Here is an 18,753-nt window from a genome sequence, read left to right as displayed (position 1 = left end):
ACTCCCCCGACATTTTCCAGCACATGGGCTAAACGTTGATATTTTGGTTGTTCTAGGGACTTGCTATATAAATACACATTCTCAAAACGTATCCCATTGGGGTGTTCTAGAAGTGAAAGAATAAGACAAGTTTTGCCAGAATTCGAAGGACCTGACACTATACACCGTATGGTATTTGGTAACAGAGATCCATGACGTTCTTCAGTTTTACTAAACACATCATCATCAATTAGTGAAATTGGTAAAGCGAGCTGTTGTTGAACAACCTCCATTCTTAATACTAAACCTAAACACTATAAAACAGTCATCCTTATAGTGAAACCACTCAGTGTCTTGATATGTCTTGTATGAGACGGAAGAGAGGTTCAGGCTTAGTTAATTCTGTTATAAATAAGCTACCATTCGAGGCACATCTTCCGGGCTACAATTTCTGTGGACCTGGCACGAGACTAGCCGAGAGACTAGCAAGAGGTGATCGTGGTGTGAATGCACTAGACGAGGCGTGTCGTCTTCACGATATTGTGTATGCGAATAGTAATAACTTGGCTGAAAGACATAAAGCGGATAAAATATTAGCTGACACGGCCGAGAAGATTAGAAAGTCTCCCGAAACTAAATTTGGACAGAGAGTATCCGCGTGGACCGTTAACAAGATTATGAGAGTGAAACGTAAGCTTGGTGCAGGTTTAAGATTTTCATCATCATCAAAGAAGAGAAACCGTAAATCTGTCAGGAAAGCCCTGGGGAAGAAGGGTGGTCTATTACCATTTATATTTCCAGCACTCGCTGCATTAGGCAGCTTAATTGGTGGAGCTGCGGGTGTTGCTAAAACTGTTTCCGATGTCCGGAGTCAGGCACGTATGCAAGCGATAGCACGTGCAGCAAAAAACGGTTCAGGACTTTATCTACGCCCCTATCCACAGTCGGGTGGTGGGGGAAAGCGAAGAGGAAGAAGAAGAAAGAAAAATCGCGGGAGCAGGAAGCGATAATCAAAAACTTACCAAAGCGAGCTCTTACAAACCTCGAGTTAATGAAGGCGATAAAAGAATTGAAAATACCATACTTTAGACAAATATACATGCGCGATTCGCTACCTAAGAAACCATTGCGTAATGAAAGTGCTATTTTGAATCTAGACTCATCCAAAGGACCGGGAACGCATTGGACTGCTTATGTCAAGACCGGTCCTAACGTTGAATATTACGATAGCTTCGGAGACTTGCCTCCACCAGTGGAACTGATACGATATTTAAACAAGTGCAACATAACCTATAATTATGACAGGCAACAAAAGTTGCATTCATGGAATTGCGGTCACTTATGCTTAAGATTTTTAGTATCAATATATAAGAAGCATTAGTGTTATCATAAGCCACATATGCGACAGAGTGTTTATAGAGAGACCACACACAATGCGAGACGCAGTGTAAACTAGACAAAATGTCAATAACATTAATTTTAACTGGGAAGAGCTCGATTATGAGAACCTACTACTTCCCTCCCTTGCAATTGGATGGAGAGTGGACAATGGCATTGATCGATCTGACAACATATAACTCGATACCGAACATTGATGAAAATAATCAAGTTTTTCGATACATCGCAAACAATGAACATCATGAAATGAAATTACCAACAGGTGCATATGAAATAAGTGACATGGAAGCTTACATAAAACAGAACCTACCTGCAGATTCAACATTTCTATTACGAGGCAACCCCAACACCTTACAGTGCATAATGTTCAGCAACAATATACATGTGGATTTTAGTGGAAAAAATACATTAGGTGAAATGCTTGGATTTTCTTCTCAAGTATACAAAGCAGGTGAGCTGCATGAATCGACAAATCCTGTAAATATATTCCCCGTGAATGTTATACGAATTACAAGCAATGCTGTGGGACACACATACTTGAATGGTAAATTAAACAATACTATTCATGAATTTTCCCCCATAGTACCTCCGGGATATAAGATAAATGAACGACCTACCACGCTCATTTATGTCCCAGTTACCGTTCAATCGATATCGGAGCTCGACATTCAAATAGTCGATCAGGAAGGACGCTTAGTTAACCTAAGAAAGGAAGAAATAACTCTAAGACTGCATTTGAAAAAACAATGGGAGTGAAATATTTTTCTAAGCATAAATGGAGCGGTTCAGGTGTGTCCTTATCCAGTAGACGACGAGACATCAAGCGGCTAACATCTGTTAACGTGAGATTCCTTAAAAAACTTGGATTTAGAGTTTATCCTCATGGAGAACACCGTTCTTGAAGTCGAGCAAGCACCACAATTTGAGGATTCTATTTCAAAAACTGAACTGCATATTTACAAACCATACTTAAATGGACCCTATGCCCCCAACTCTGAAATCCGTATAGTGATTCAAAATCATGATGCATACACAAACATCTCAAAATCCTTTTTGCGTATACGTGGAAAACTCGTAAAGGCAGACGGACGGAAACCGGACCATGCAAAGATTATAAACAATGGTGTATTACATATGATCAATCGGATAGGATTTGAACTGAACGGCGTTCTTATAGATCAGACCAGATCACTAGGAGTGGTATCTACAGTGAAGAATTATCTTTCACGAACTCGTGATGAATACGCCATCAGCAAAATGGAGGGATGGTGTCTCGAGGAAAACTATAGCTTGCCTCTAACAGCCGATGGTGTTTTCGAAATCTGTGTTCCGCTAAGCCATCTCCTCGGCTTTGCTGAGGATTATCACCGTATACTTCTAAACTCCAAACAAGAGTTAATTATAGTTTTAGAAAATACGTACATTAACTCGATCGTAGATGCGAGTGCGCAGCCTCAAGCAGTTAATTTAACCATAAACTCTATCGATTGGGCCGTACCACACATCCAAGTGTCTCCAGCGGAACGCACGCGACTGCTTAAACTTGTGGAGAAAGGCAGAAATATAGATATAGCATTTAGATCTTGGTCTGTTGAAACATATCCCAGCATGCCACAAGCACAAAATGTCAGCTGGTCAGTAAAGACAAGCTTCTCGATGGAAAAACCACGATACATAATAGTCGGCTTTCAATCGGCTAAACATAATGTAATGGCTGCCGATAAATCGAGGTTTGACCACTGCAACATAAAGAATATAAAACTATTCTTGAATTCAGAAAGTTATCCATACACGGATTTGGACATAAACTTCGACAATGGATTTTACTTAATCGCATATGATATGTATTCAAATTTTCAAGAGTCTTACTATGGAAAGCAGAATGCACCTTTGCTTGACCCTCATCAGTTTAAGGAACTGGCTACGTTATTCATGTTTGATGTAAGCCGTCAAGCTGAGAAAATACCTTCGAATATCATAGATTGCAAGTTGGAGATCACAAGCTCAGACAACCTACCGATCTTAACACAAGCATTTGCAATAATATTGCACGACAGACTTGTCTCCTATAATCCACGAGACAAAGCTGTTAAAATACTGAGTTAAGCATAGTAGAGGCTCAGTCGTGTCTCAGCCACCATGAAGTATGTTAATCTGCAAGGATTTTTCTCTCAGTATGGCTTTATTACCAAGGAACTTAGCATTGCTGACTCTGTGGGGAACATAATTACGCGAACATTCAAACCGCCGTTTGAGTGGAGAGACATTAGTCGTAAATACCGGAGAAGTAATGCGTGGCTCACTAAAAATTTTCATAGTTTAAAATGGGAACACGGATTGTTTCCCTACAACAGTCTTTCCACCATCTTGACAACTCACTTGAGTGGAACTGTAATAGTTGCTGGAAGCGAACAGAAAAGATGGTTGGGTAAACACTGTCTCAAACACATGCACATAGTGGATGCACAAGAGGAATATGGCTGCCCGGCTTTCAAAAAATTAGACATAATGTATGCTCAAAATCGTGACAGCATAAGACCTGTATCGTCTCGCCGTAACGTCGCATTGCTTAGGGCTTGGATGCTAGAACACAGCGATCCTGGAATGTTGGATGACGCGCTCGAAATGGAATCAACAACAAGCGAAGCAACGGTAAACATGTCTGGACTGGAGGCGCTATAAATTGAGGTCATCGTCCCGGGGTACGACAGTCAGCGTACAGTTCGCGGTCGTGCGGGCGTAGACTCACTATATATTCAAGAAAAATGACGTTCGATCCATCGGCACGCTACGCAGACGTGTCACCCGGCTTTCGTCGTGTGGCATACCTTACCGGAGATGGAGAGTTCCACCTCATAGTCTGCAACTTCAATCATCACTGGAGCACCGATTGCGATCTGGAGGCTCCGGACTTTATTGAGACGCCCTGCAATCAGGTAGATTGTGTTGTGCACTACTTGAGACCCGACAGTAAATTTCCTACTACCTTAGAAGAACTTAAGGCAGCAGCCGCTACTGAAACTATAACCTCAGAACCAGATTATTCTGCAGTAAGGTGTGATTTGAGACGCAGCACGAACCCAGAGACAGTTGTGCATTGGGAGGAGCAGTGTGACGGTTATGTTCACAACACAACTTATGAAAACAGTGTTTGCTACGAGACATGTAGTTTCCTTCAGTGTAAACTTTATCGATTCACCCCATTCGCTTAAGTTTGAGAGCTAAGACAATACCTATGTCAGTCATGTTATCACCGCGATTCCATGATATAACTCAAAGCCAAGAAGATGCCGTAATAGATGAATTGTGGGCACCGAGCATCTTAACATGGGATGAAGCGACAAGATATTTTAATTATCCTCCTGATCCGCGATCTAAAGAAATGAAGCCTTCGACTTTGTTTGACAATACCGAAAATAGATATCTTTACAAACGTGCAAGTCTGAACTGTGTTGAATTTCATGTAGAGTTCTATGAATTTGATATTGGATTGAGTAGTCTTCGATACGTTTATTTCGAACTTTGTCGCGAAAATACTCATTTCCGACTGAGGTGGCACGCTGATAGGCCATACAAGTCCGTGACTCTCTTGACTGTTTTCGACTGTCAGCATAAAGACTGTGTAATAAATCTTAGTCATCCAATGGCAAAGTTTCTATTGATGAGCTCAAGACATCCCGTGACAGAGACTATGAAAGTACTTTCTCCGAATGGTGTACCGGAATTAAACACTATCGCCATAATCCCGCTACATGCATGTGGAACCCACCTCACGACACGCCTTGCAGTAATCATTTGTGTTCCTTGTCGAGAGGTCGTTTATTACGAGAAAACAAATTCTCGGTGTCGACGCATCTAAGCAAGCAACTATGGGGATATAGATAATGGACTGTTCTACGAGATGCTCTACTCTATGGAATTTCGTAATCAATTTATTCATTCGGATGGGCAATATATTTTTAAATAGGATCGCCGCTTCCTGGGTCGACAGTCGAGCTGAAACTGTGTCGGTGTGAGGATCTGTGCCAAGCAAGATGTCTAACTTTCATTCAAGCAAGAAATACGTGAGTGTAAATCCTGGTCTAGGCAGTGTTGATTACAGCGAGTGGAGTCAAGACAATTTAAAACACATATCGAATGGTGCTGCGCCCTGGCAGCTGAAATATGAAATAAAAGTAAATATATCGATTAGCATTCGACCTATCGAATGGTGCTGCGCCCTGGCAGCTGAAATATGAAATAAAAGTAAATATATCGATTAGCATTCGACCTATCGAATGGTGCTGCGCCCTGGCAGCTGAAATATGAAATAAAGATGGCGACGGTGGCACACTCTGGTAGCCAACTTGAGAATCAAGATGGCGGCGCCTCTGGCAACTAATTTTTGAATTTACCGCGCGATAATAGCGACATCTACCAGCCAACTTGAGAACCAAGATGGCGGCGCCTCTGACAACTAATTTTTGAATTTGGCGCGCGGTACTAGCGACATCTACCAGCCAACTTGAGAATCAAGATGGCGGCGCCTCTGGCAACTAATTTTTGAATTTGCCGCGCGATACTAGCGACATCTACCAGCCAACTTGAGAATCAAGATGGCGGCACCTCTGATAACTAATTTTTGAATTTGGCGCGCGGTACTAGCGACATCTACCAGCCAACTTGAGAACCAAGATGGCGGCGCCTCTGGCAACTAATTTTTGAATTTGGCACCATCTGGTAGTCTGTGCTGGAATTAAAGATGGCGGCTGTATAATAATTTTAATTTCAAATGTGGCGCCTTAGGTATGCATTAAGGAAGGCAAAAACACCCTCCCCCATTTATTATAAACTTGCCGTCAGTACGTAGCATATATAGATTATTTATTCCACCATATTCCAATTGGTCTCGTGGTCTAGTGGTCAAGGCGTCCGCCTCGTAACCACGACATCCTGGACGTTTTCACGTCCCATGGATCGAATCCCAGCCTCGGCACTGAAAATATTTTAGTTAAAATAAAATAATACCTGCTGCTACCTGGTGGCGACCAACAGAACTATATGACGTCACACAAGATGGCGGCCTCCAGCAGCCGAAACAAGATGGCGACCAGGAAAAATCAAGATGGCGGCCTCCAGCAGACGAAACAAGATGGCGGCCAGAAGAAATCAAGATGGCGGCCTCCAGCAGACGACACAGAATCATGACATCACGATTCGAAGTTGGTGGAAATTTCTAGAAATACAAAATGGCGGATTTGCGGATTTGCGGATTTGCGAATTTGCGATTTGCGGATTTGCGAATTTGCGGATTTGCGGATTTGCGGATTTGCAGATTTGCGGATTTGCGGATTTGCAGATTTGCGGATTTGCGGATTAGCCACTGGATTAGCGGATTAGCCACTGGATTAGCGCATAAAAAACTGGATTTGCACATAAAAAACCATAAAAAATGCGTAAAAAACCATAAAAAATGGGATAATCCCCGGATTACCCCGCTCCCCCCCTCGCCTATGTTCCAGAGTCGGCACGCTCTCCCTACTGGCGCTATATGTCGGATAGGAAGAGGAGAAGAACGATTAACGAATACAGTAGAGTCAGACAACTGTTAAGTCTCTTCGCAGGTCATTCGAAGCCATGTTTGTTACAATCGAACAACCTGCATTGTGTATTGTTTGTTTTATCGTGTAGGAGAACAATTATTGGTTTATTATTTGTGTGTAACATCATAGTTCTCGGTACTCCCAGCATTTTGTGGGAGTAATTTCGTGAATTGGAACGTAAATGTGTAACAGGAAGTAACGAAGAAGCGCGCGCCATTCAATTTCTCGGTGCGGCCTGCAGTTCGCGCTTTTGCCGCAACGTGTCTGCGAGCGCAGACATTTACACAACGTTTGTAAAGAGAGAGAGAGAGAGAGAGAGAGAGAGAGAGAAGGGGGAAGCGAGAAAGAGAAAGAAGACAGCTGTTTACCGTTCGTTCCGCTCTTGAACCAGCGCTACGCCTTGCCATGTGGCTTTTCTAGTACTGAAATAATAATGGATAATATATAAAATAATTCTATAATTATTTTATAAGTGTTGCATTAAAATATGTGTTGTGTTAATACATAGTATGTGATGTGATATAGGTTAGATGTTACACATCACTGGCTAGTACTGAAAGACTGGCTGAATTTTTTTTATAAATTTTCAATTAGATTATTTAATAGTGAAGTTTCACTTCTAATTCTTTTATCGGTCCACGCATCCCTTTTTTTCCGTTGTAAAAGTAAAAAATATAGATTAGATCTGTTACATAAATGAAAGTTTTATTTTTTTAATTTGTGAATTTTAGTTTCCATTTGGGTAGGTTTTCGCACGTCAGGTTTAGGGGAAGGAGGGTGGTAGGGGTATTTGACAGGTATAATATAAAAAGACGCCGACCTGCTGCAATGTGTGTGCGAGGCTGTTGTGGATACCGACGAATCGAATCGAATCCTCGGAGCGACCTGCGAGCAGCAGGGAAGTGAGGGTCGGTCTGTGACCCCCCCTTGGCGAGCGATAGCGGGCGACGAGCGACGGGCTTCTACGTCACGACGCGGCGGACGAGTGAACGGTGCGAGGCGAGTGTGTTAGGAACCGAGGTGTTCGCGGCAAGTTACGAAGAGTAGAGAGAGCCACTGTCGAGCCGAGATCCAGTAATAATAAAAAGTGGACTTACGAAAGTGTGATTAATTTGCTGACAGAGATTTGAATCGCTGTAATTAAAGTAATAGTATATATATACATATATATACATATATACATATATACATATATATATATACATATATATATCAGGGGCGCAACAACAAGGGGGGGGCAAGGGTATTTTGCCCAGGGTATTTTGCCCCCCCCCTCTGAAACCTTGAAGTGGGGGCAAACGGGGGCAAAGAAAGTGCTGTGTAATCATTTTTTAGATAATAAAACTGCTTAAATAGCACCATTTTCCACCTTGAAATACAAATTTTCCCGCTTCAATAGCGGGGATCGATGATTCTTTATAAAAAGATATATTGCCCCCCCCCCCCCCCCCCTCTTTTGAACCTTTAGTTGTTGCGCCCCTTGAAACAATATAATAGTGAACTGATCGGGGGTCTGTGGATCTGAGGCTATCACGGACGACCCGGGTTTTTTTTTTTTTTTTTTTTTCCTAGCCTAAGTTAATTCTAAGTGTGTAGGGGAGGGTCCAGGTTAGGGGAGGACCTAAGTGTGTCTCAGGCCGAAGCCTATACACTCTACCATGCGGGTTTTTAACCATGCAGGACAAGGGCGCGTGCATCGTGTGCTATTGGGGTTTACTGGCCAGCCATGGCTGCAATTGGCGCCATGACTGACGCCCCATTGGTCGCCTAGCTTAAAAGCTAGCTAATGTGACCCAGGTAAAACCTGCATAGACACAGGGAAAACCCTGGGCCGGTTCATGCGGGGATCAATTAACATGCATTAAGCAAGCAGGTAACTACTGGACAAGAGGAAGAAGGGTCCAGGTAAGAAGAGTTGGAGGGGCTGAAAAATCAACCATGCTGGAGTTGGGTGCTTGGGCCTTGCGGCCCGCATTTAAAGGTTGGGAACTCCTGGGTTATTATTAACCATGGGCGCAAGCACCCCCAGGGGCGGGCGACTTCACTCGTCAGCCCAGCCACAGCTGCCCAGGCAGCCACAGTTAAAACAGAAGTGGGCAGACGAGCCAGTAAACCGGCTCGAACTGCTGGCTCTCGGAGCGAAAGGCAGCCTGACATTGCGCCATCTTCATCTTCCTTCTTCCAGTCAACAGCCAACGACCTTTCAAGCCAGGGTGGGGGTAAGTCGTTCAGGCGAATGAAGTATCTTGCGAGTCGGACCCTCTTGCCCCCCAAATTCCCGGGTCGGTTGAAGGTCGCGCCGCCCAGGCTACCACTGGCTCCAACAGGGCCCCAACTTGAAGGCGCCGCCATCTCTTCCTTCAGAATTCCGATGCTGTTCAGTTCCGTTGCGCGCGCGGCAGTCCACAGCTCCGCAAGTTCCAGCCCGCAGTTCGTCTACACTTCGCATCCAGGGCACATCGAGCTCCCCTGCGGTGCCTTCGCCGACGAAGCTGCTTTCTGCCGCGCGCCGAGCTACATTCAGGCTACCTTTCTCCCCGACAGCCGTGATAACGACTCCACAGGCCGGCCATTGGTCCGCGGACTGCTATTGGTTATTCACAGCCACCCCAGCGAGATTGCAACTCTCGAGCTGGGCTCCCGTATCCGCCACCCGCGGGACGCGGTCGGTAGCAGTTGGCGCTGCTAGGCCGCCCCCAGCACGCACACAAAACCAACACGCACTGCCAGCCTTCGGTTACCCAATAGGTCGCAGGGAACTCCCAGCCAACAGCCCGCGAGAGAGATGCGCACGCCCCGAGAGACGACCACCGACGACCCGGGTTCCCCCACCACTCTCGGACGAGCGCAGCCGGCGTCCCCGGAAACAGCCGAAGGTTGCCGAGAGCGTTTGGAATCTGTCGTCTCGACCCCTTTCTGCCGCCTGAGACCTCAGTCTGTCTTCGCGCGCGCGGCGGTGCGACCAAGTTGCAGCGAGTGTGGGTTATTGTGTTCCGGTCTCCTTCTGTGACGAGTGTTGTTCTGAAGTGATTGTTGGTGCTGCCCCCCCCCCCTCCCCCTCTCCCGTCCAATCAGGGATTTCAGTACATCGACCATACACGGTGAGTAACGCTTTTCAGTTTTTTGAAGGATCCCGTGTTCAAAGATCTGCAAGTTCTGTGCTATTTTGCTTTGCTCCGCTAGACTCCAAAAAACGTGTGCGTATGAAAGTCGAGGTCACGCGGTAATTGGCTGTTCAGGCATTTCCCGTTGACTAGGAGCACGTTTTTTTTTTTTTTTTTTTTTTTTTGCGAAAATATTTCGAGGCTTGCTGAGAGTTAAAAACACTGTAGCATCGTCTGTGTTTCGTGAATTGGTTGAGTTTCTTTCAGGTACGTGTCTACTGTTACAACACCAATCAAAGTAATCAGTGCGAAAGCAAACACGTCCTGAGTGGCCCGGTCAAATAAGACAATGGCTTCTCTTGCAAGACGGCCGTCAATCACAAGGAAGAAACAGCTGGCGCAGGCATACCATACTTACTGAGGTCTAATAGGTGTATAGATTTATTTGCGAAAAATGCCTGCCCCTATCAATAACTAAAGACTCGTGTCATCTGTTAACTGGTTTGCTTGTGATTCGTTATATATTTTTGTTGTTGAGGGTTTTCCATTCAGCTTCAGGCAAAATGAAGCAGCACGAAAGTAAACGAGTTTTGGATTCTTGCCTATCGCGTAATGAATTCCGCGAATTTTTCCTGTCTCTATTAAGGGGCCCGCCTCGTCAGGGGTGTATGTGTGTTGGTGAGGCGGGATGATAAGCGCGACGCTCGCTGGTGCTCTAAGCGCAAGTCTCTGAACTGACGCGCATTCGTCTCGTCGTCACAGGATAACTGTGAAATTTGAGCGGTGACCATAACATTATATGGCGGATAAATGAAGATAAAGGTGTTATGCAAGCCCCTTAAGTGCTTTCAAGAATCTGTACTGATTGTTTTATGCCTAAAAATTACTCTGAAAACACGCGTTTTAGGCATTTTAACGCTTCTAAAAATACAGTTAAAAAACTTAATCCGAAATTAAAAGTACTTTTCGGTCCTCAGCGAACTCTTAAATGCTATTCGTAAATAGGCCCCACTCGGATATCTTGAGTAGTTTTGAAATCGCGTTGTTTTTCCTGAAGCTCTGCACACCGTATGTGTGCCCAGGTAGGCGGGCCCCTTAAGGGGCCCGCCTCGTCAGGGGTGTATGTGTGTTAGTGAGGCGGGATGATAAGCGCGACGCTCGATGGTATTTCTAGCGCGGTGTCGCCTCTAAGCGCAAGTCTCTGAACTGGCGCGCAGTCTTCTCGTCGTCACAGGATAACCGTGAAATTTGAGCGGTGACCGCAACATTATATGGCGGAGAAATGAAGATAAAGGTGTAATGCAAGCCCCTTAAGTGCTTTTAATAATCTGTACTGGTTGTTTTACGCCTAAAAATTACTCTGAAAACATGCGTTTTAGCCATTTTAACTCTTCTAGAAATACAGTTTAAAAACATGATCCAAAATTAAAAGTACTTTTCGGGCCTCAGCGAACTCTTAATTGCTTTTCGTAAACATACCCCAATAGGATATCTTGAGTAGTTTTGAAATCGCGTTGTTTTTCCTGAAGCTCTGCGCACCGTCTGTGTGACCAGGTAGGCGGGCCCCTTAACAACCCGTTGTGCTATTTTAACGGAATTCTGACGTCTCTTGACTGCTCCGAACACAACACGCGTGTATAGAGTAGGCTCCAGTATGTGGCCATGCGTGCATTATTACTACATGGACACTGCTTATTGGTTATTGCCCATCTGATGTCTGCTCCACGTTTGCGAGACACCCTAGAACATTCAATGAAGTGTTTGAACTGCGAAAACTATTTTAAAGGACTGTGACGAAAATTTCCAATTTGTGTTTCATAGGTATTAACCGTCATCAGGTGAAGTATCATTTCCAATAAAAAAGAAATCTTTTGGTGTTGCGATATGGCGTTGGTCTTGACCTTGGAGAACGAACAACCCATTCCCATGACTCAGCAAGGTCGCCGGCGACTGAATTCCCACTCTCTCTCGTTCCCGGAACGCCTGAAAACTACTTCATAACGGAACTCCCCTAGGTCCCATGGGCGTAGCCCCCTTCCGGAGTGGAAGGCATTGGCGTAGCTGTGTTCATAAAGTTGGGGGGGGGGGGGGGGGGACAAATAATGATTTTGATGTCATGTAAACCCATTCCCCTCTTACTAAGACGGTGGCCGGGGGTCCTCCACCGGAAAATTTTGATTTTAAAAGTGCAAAATAGCGTATTTTAAGCAGTTTTTTGTATCTAACCATTGGATACGTCGATGTTAAAATTATTATTGTTTCCTTAAGATACAATTTTATGAGTGAAGAAATTACAAATAAAGTTGGGCAGAATAATATTATAAAATAAAAATATCACGGTCTAGAAAGTTAGGGGGGACAGTCCCCTCCACCCAAAAAGTTCAGGGGTCACGTCCCCCCTGTCCCCCCCCCCCGGTTCCTACGCCCCTGGTGGAAGGAAAAAAAAGGAAACTGAGAGGGAAAATTTTTTTATAAACCACAAATACCGTAACATTTATTAACAGTTTGGTTGTTGGCATTAGCCTACAACTCTCTTTGAAAGGAAATAGAGACTGCGTCATCTGTGAGAATTCATAAGAAATACAACCGCAAAAGAAGTTGAAATCCAAAGAATGCCCCCCCCCCCCCTCCTTCCCCAAAAAAAAAAATCCGTTTTTAACTGGATACGCAATTACTTGGTTCACGCTTGATGCAGAAACTGTTAATACGTGTTCTTAACAAGATTGAAGTGTGGTTCTTATGTTTGTGGCTAGTGCGTGTGTACATCAGACATCACATTCATTCCATTCCAGCGGTACCGCAGATGTTTAACTTGACGCTCCACTATATTTGCAAATGGAATAGAATTATTCATGTAAAATTACAGATATTTTTAAATTTTACTTTAACGTGAAAATAACCATGCTTACAAAATAGTGTACGCAATAATACTGGGCTCGGATTCCCAGTAATTTATGCTTTGTGTTATCCCGGTACCTCTTAATAGTTAGTTATTTGTAAACCATTCTTAACCAGTGTTAATTGCGCACATTTATAAGTATAATAAAAAAAATTAAGCCTAATAATTGAATATTCGATTATCTTTTCCGTGATTTAAAAAAAATTGTGCTCGAATGAAACATCAATTAAAATATAAAACTAAGAGCCAATTCTTGTGAGAAATTCTTAGAATTATCTTGAAAAATTTTTCACATGGTGCGAAAATAACCATATACATGTGTTTTACAAAGTTACAATATCGTTTTTGTAGTGTTTAAGTGTTACAAAATATTTATTGGCAACTGGCTTCCAAAGGAATCGTTAGTACTGAAACTTACGCCTCCCTCGACCCCAGCGCTTTCCCATTGAGCCCCGGCGGATTCTCTGTGTGTCCAGACAAGTTCCCAGTGCCCCAGTCTGCGTGAAGTGGCGTAACTAAAACGCCATTGTTCTCGGAGCCTCGAGTGTTGGGTCAGGTATTCTGATGACGCGACACTTCGGAGGGATAAAAAAAGACCTTCTCCAGGGCGGTACTTGGCAGGTTATTATTATATAACCGCGAGAGGGACGGGCCTGCGAGGGCAGCGAAGTGAAGGATTGCGAGTGACCTCTTGGCGAGCGATAGCGGTCGGCGAGATTCTTGTGCGAAGATTTGGGGGTCAACGGCACGGCGCGGCGGAATAGTGTTCGTGACGAACAGCAGAGAGAGCCACTTTCGAGCCTAGGTCGAGTGGAGGCAGGGGCGCAACAATTAAATTTCCAAAGGGTGTGTGTGGGGGGGGGGGGCAATATACTTTTTTATAAAGAATCATCGATCCCCCCTATTGAAGCGGGGGGTCCGGGCGTCCTCCCCCGGGAAAATTTGTATTTCAAGGTGGAAAATAGTGCTATTTAAGCAGTTTTATTATCTATAAATTGATTACACAGCACTTTTATTTGCCCCCGTTTGCCCCCACTTCAAGGTTTCAGAGAAGGGGGGTGGACAAAATACCCTTGCCCCCCCCCCCCTGTTGCGCCCCTGAGTGGAGGTATTAATTAAGTGAACTTATGAGCGAGTTATTTATTTTGGGACATACATTAAAATTGTCATACTTTAAGAATTAGTATCATTATTAGTTAATAATAAAAAAAATTAATTAGTTGGTTTATCCTTTCCGGATCTGTTTTTTTTCCCCTGCTACTTGTAACACCATCATAAACGGAGTCGTTTGTTTACAGTGAGGGCACTCACTATCTAAGTGACATACCCTCAACCCTTCCCCGCACATGACTATCCAAAAGTCGATCAGGAACCTTGAAGGTCGTTGTGGTCTCCGGTAGATCGGCCAGGCCACGAGGCGCGAGCTGTCCGCCATCGCCGGAGGTACAGTCTGTTCAAGGTCATCCGGGGCTCCCTCCAGGGGGGGAAATATATGTCCCGCGGCCCGAGGCGCGCGTGGGTAAGAGACCGGAAAAACAAAACGAGCTGTTTCTTTAAACCTTCGGGACGGACAATCCACAGTTCTCTCTCTACATATCCGCGGATAAATGTCACTTGCTCATCGGTAGAGACAGGAAAAAATCGCGGGTTCATATAGTTATATCTCAGTGCTGCCTCTGCTATTGGCTCACAACTCACCTGGATGACTCTGGGCCAATGATAAACACCCGACCAAAGTTTTTTTTCGAATCACAGGATGCTACGTTGGGACGTCTCACAAGACAGCAGCCAATGAGTGGATGACATTTGACCGAGTGTACGTAGAACTGTGGAGTTCATCCTAGAGGTAATTGAACCCGCGAATTTTTCCGGTCCCTACTCATCGGTTGCAGACTTGTGAGATGTCCGTGCATGGTAGTCTCTGGTTTTGATACCTACTTGGATGATGTTTTTTCTCAACTGGCCCAGAGTCCTTCCCGTAAAACTGAGAATGGAAAGCGACACTGTTTAAATTCCAGCCCATCGTCCAGTGAATCTGCGAATTGTCCCGGCGGCTAATCATACCGCAAAATGTATTGTCACAGTCACCAAATAGTGGCTAAAATAATGGACAAAACGGTAGTAAAAAGGAGTGTACTTTTTTGTTCTCGTAAATGTAACAGAAATATTCATGTAAAATTACAGATGCTTGTAAAATTTGTAAATTTGAATTTTAAAAAACTGTATTACTACAAACCAGTATTCGCATTAATACTGGGTTCGGATTTTTACCCGCGTATTTATGCGTTGTGTTGTCCCATTGTTCCAATAGTTACCGTTATTTGTAAACCGTTTCCCTAATAGCTAGAGACCCGTGAATTTCGTGGATTCACTTCGTGTTATGCTAAAATTCAAATAATTATACCTTAGTGCTGCTTCTGTAATTGGTTCTCTGTTAATCTGGAGGACTGAGGGCCAATTAGAGACCCTCACTCATAGAAATGTCGAATCACAGGCTTCCCAGTCGAGACGACTCACAAGTCAGCAGCCATTGAACAGTTGGCATTTGCCAGAATGTGCAGAGGATATTGGAGTCTATCCTGGAGGTTATTGAATCCGCGAAATTCACGGGGGTCTACTAATAGCTTCCCAGTGTTAACCGCGCACGTAATAAGACACAGCAAAATAAAGCATACTTGTTGATCATTAGATTATCTTTGCAATGGTTTAAAGAATATATACCTGAAAGAAACATCATTATTAGGGGCAGGCATTTTTCGCGAATAAATATGAACGCCTATTAGACTGCAACAAGGTATACCTAACCAGAGGTTTCTTCCTTGTGATTGGCGCCCGTCTGCGAGAGAAGTCGTTCCCTTGTTTGACCTGGCCACTCAGGACACGTTTGCTTCCGCGCTGAATTACTGTGATTGGTGTTGTAACAATCGATTTGCGCCTGAAAGAAATTCACCCAATCACGAAACATAGACGATGCTACAGTGTTTTAACGTGTAACTAATCTCAGAATCTTTTCGCGAAATATGCATGGCCCTAATCATTATATAAAATATGAGACTAGGCGCAGATTTTCGATACTCAGGATTATCTCGAAAAACGTATTTTGTATGAATGCAAATATAACCATAGCCATGAGTTGTACCAATTTACAATATCTTTCTTGTAGCATTACAAATTATTATGTGGCAACTGATTTTCAAAGGAATCTTTTGTAGAAGTGCAGTGTGCTTTTCGTGGGCGTACAGAGGTGCACTGACGTCATGCAACTGATTGGTGGAATGCTGGGTCTAAAAGGCGCGGTCCCTTCCTTTTCGCCGCCCGCCACTAAGTGCTATCGGGATGTTATCGGGATTGCTTAGTGATTACACGGTTCCCCGCTATTCCTTCCCCCAACACTCTGGGATCTCGACGGCGCGACGGGTGTGATGCGACAAGCGAGATTACGAGTTAATTGTCACACATTAAAAAAAAACCTCCATTACTAGGGACACCTGTATTTCGCGAATACATTTGGTGTCAAGGTATTACACAAAATGCTGTAGCTTTTCTCCTGTGGTTATTGGCTGAGGTCGGGGAGAGGTGTCGTCCCGCTCTTGACGGGGCCAATGAGAATGTGGTCACCGTACTGCTGCACCCTCGCAATTTGCCATGACTAGTGACTTGAAGAATTCGCGTATTCAATGACCTCCAGGATAGACTCCACGATCCTGTGCACACTCGGGCAAACGTCACCTGTTCATTGGCTACTGACTTGTGAGGCGTCTCAACTGGGAGACTCGTGATTCGATACTGCTTTGACTGAGGGCCTATAATTGGCCCAGACTCCTCCAGGTTAACAGCGAACCAATAGCAGAAGTTGCATAAAGGTACAACTATTTGCATTTCAGCATATCGCGAAATAAATCCGCGAATTTTTCCGGTCTCTAGCCATGACTCTTAGAAAAAGCTACAGTGTTTTGTGAAATACCTTGACATGAAATGAAATCGCGAAATACAGGTGTCCCTGTCTATTACTTTTACAAAAAATTTTCCTTGGGAAACCAGCTGCCCAAGAAATAGTTCGTTCCAAGTTTACACAGCACATGACTATGGTTATGTGTGTACATATGTACATATGTTTAGTATAATATTTGCTCAAGTCACCATGTGAAACTAAAGAAGCAACAATATTTTATTATAAGGTTTTCAAATTATCCACCTGGTAATTTTAGACACCCTGAATTCAAACTAAATTAAACTTAAAAAATGGTTATAGTCTTAGAAATTAATGACTGGACCTAAGATGGCGTCTCTCACTAGTCAGAGGTGTATTTGTATCTTCTCGTCGGATATAGTACAAATATTACATTTGAGGGGTAACCATAACAAAATTAATGACAGAGAAATGAATACAAAGGTGTAATGCAAGTCCCTCAAGTGCGTAGAATAATCCATACCGGGTTCTTCCTGTCACATACACTCTCCTGAAAATACAGTTTAAAAAAACAAAATCCGTAAACAACTACTCATTGTCATTAGTAGGGCCAGGCATTTTTCGCGAATAAATTTTGAACGCCTGCTATACTGCAACAAGGTATACCCGCATCAGCGGTTTCTTCTTTTTAATCGGCGGCCTTCCGCGAGAGAAGTCGTTGCCTTGTTTGACCGCACCACTCAGGACGCGTTCGCTTCCGCGCTGAATTACTGTGGATTTGGTGTCGCAACAATCGACGTGAGCCTGAAAGAAACTCTCCCAATCACGAAACACAGACGACGCTACAGTGTTTTAACTTGTAACCATAGTCTCGGAAGCTTTTCGCGAAATATGCGTGGCACTACGTCATTAGCCCTCAGCGCATTCTTGAAACAAGACAGTACTCGGGCGTATCCCGGGGTTTTTCTTATCGCGTGGGTTTTTGTTTCCTGAAGCTCTGCGCACCGTGTGTGTGTGTGTGTGTGTGTGTGTGTGCTCGGGTAGGCGGGCCTTTACGGTTTATGAATGCCTGGTTGTTGTGCGGCAGGGATATTTAAATTCACGTTCTCTCTCTCTCTCTCTCTCTCTCTGAGCGCGGTCGGCGGGAGGCGTGCCGGGCGAGAGAGAAATGCGGCGTGGTAACGAGGCAGCTGGTAGCCGTCGGAACACTCCAAGCGGCCTCGTCCCCTTTCACGTCGCCTTGGGACGGACCCGCCGCTTGTTTCAAACCCAAGCAGGGGGAAGCCTACAACTCACATAGTTTCGGTTCCCTACCACGTTCCTGCAACTTCGGATTTCTCTCGAAAATTGAAATTTAAAAAAAAAAAAATCGAAGGGTTAGGTTAGGTTAGGTCAGTCACAACATGCTTGTTTTCATTGGAAACTTCTGATTTAGCGGCTGAAGTGGCGTTAATACCAGAACGCAAAACTGCGGAAATCTTCGGAAATTCTTGCAGGGAACCGAAGCTACGTGAGTTGTAGGCTTCTCCCCCCCCCCCCCCCAAGCAGCTTGGAAACAGCACACCTCTCCGCGCTCCGTTCAAAACTCTACCCCCCCCCCCCCCTCTTCCCATCTTCTCCAGGTCTGCAAGGCAAACACACTACACACAAAAAATACCAAACACTCTTGCTGGGGAAATGATGTTCGCAGGCTTTCACGACCATTGTCTGAAGTAGCTTGGATTCTGGGTTGTAGCCGTGTCCTTGGCGAATATGTTGTTCACCGACGTTTCGGTCGACATTGCAGTCGCTTACTGACCGGTAACTACTAGGTAACTGCTCCCTGATGATGGCGACTGCAATGTCGACCGAAACGTCGGGTGAACTATTCGCCAAGGACGC

The 18,753-nt window shown here is 44.4% G+C and overlaps 1 protein-coding gene across 3 annotated transcripts in view; it reads left to right on the top strand.

The window, feature by feature from the left end:
- Nucleotides 1-18,753, top strand: part of LOC134540402 (putative ferric-chelate reductase 1 homolog) — a 116,589-nt gene that overhangs the window by 57,827 nt on the left and 40,009 nt on the right. Inside the window, exon 1 of one of the 3 annotated variants that reach the window (XM_063383116.1) lies at nucleotides 8,512-10,060. The exons of the other annotated variants lie outside the window; for them this stretch is intronic. The gene's annotated coding sequence lies outside the window, so the exon portion shown is untranslated. Of the gene's footprint in view, nucleotides 1-8,511; nucleotides 10,061-18,753 lie in introns of those variants that run through there. 3 annotated transcript variants of the gene reach the window in all.

This window comes from Bacillus rossius, chromosome 16, assembly GCF_032445375.1.
Source record: "Bacillus rossius redtenbacheri isolate Brsri chromosome 16, Brsri_v3, whole genome shotgun sequence".
NCBI lineage: Eukaryota > Metazoa > Arthropoda > Insecta > Phasmatodea > Bacillidae > Bacillus > Bacillus rossius.
Note: the sequence above shows the minus strand (reverse complement) of the source record. Positions and strands in the feature narration are given on the sequence as shown.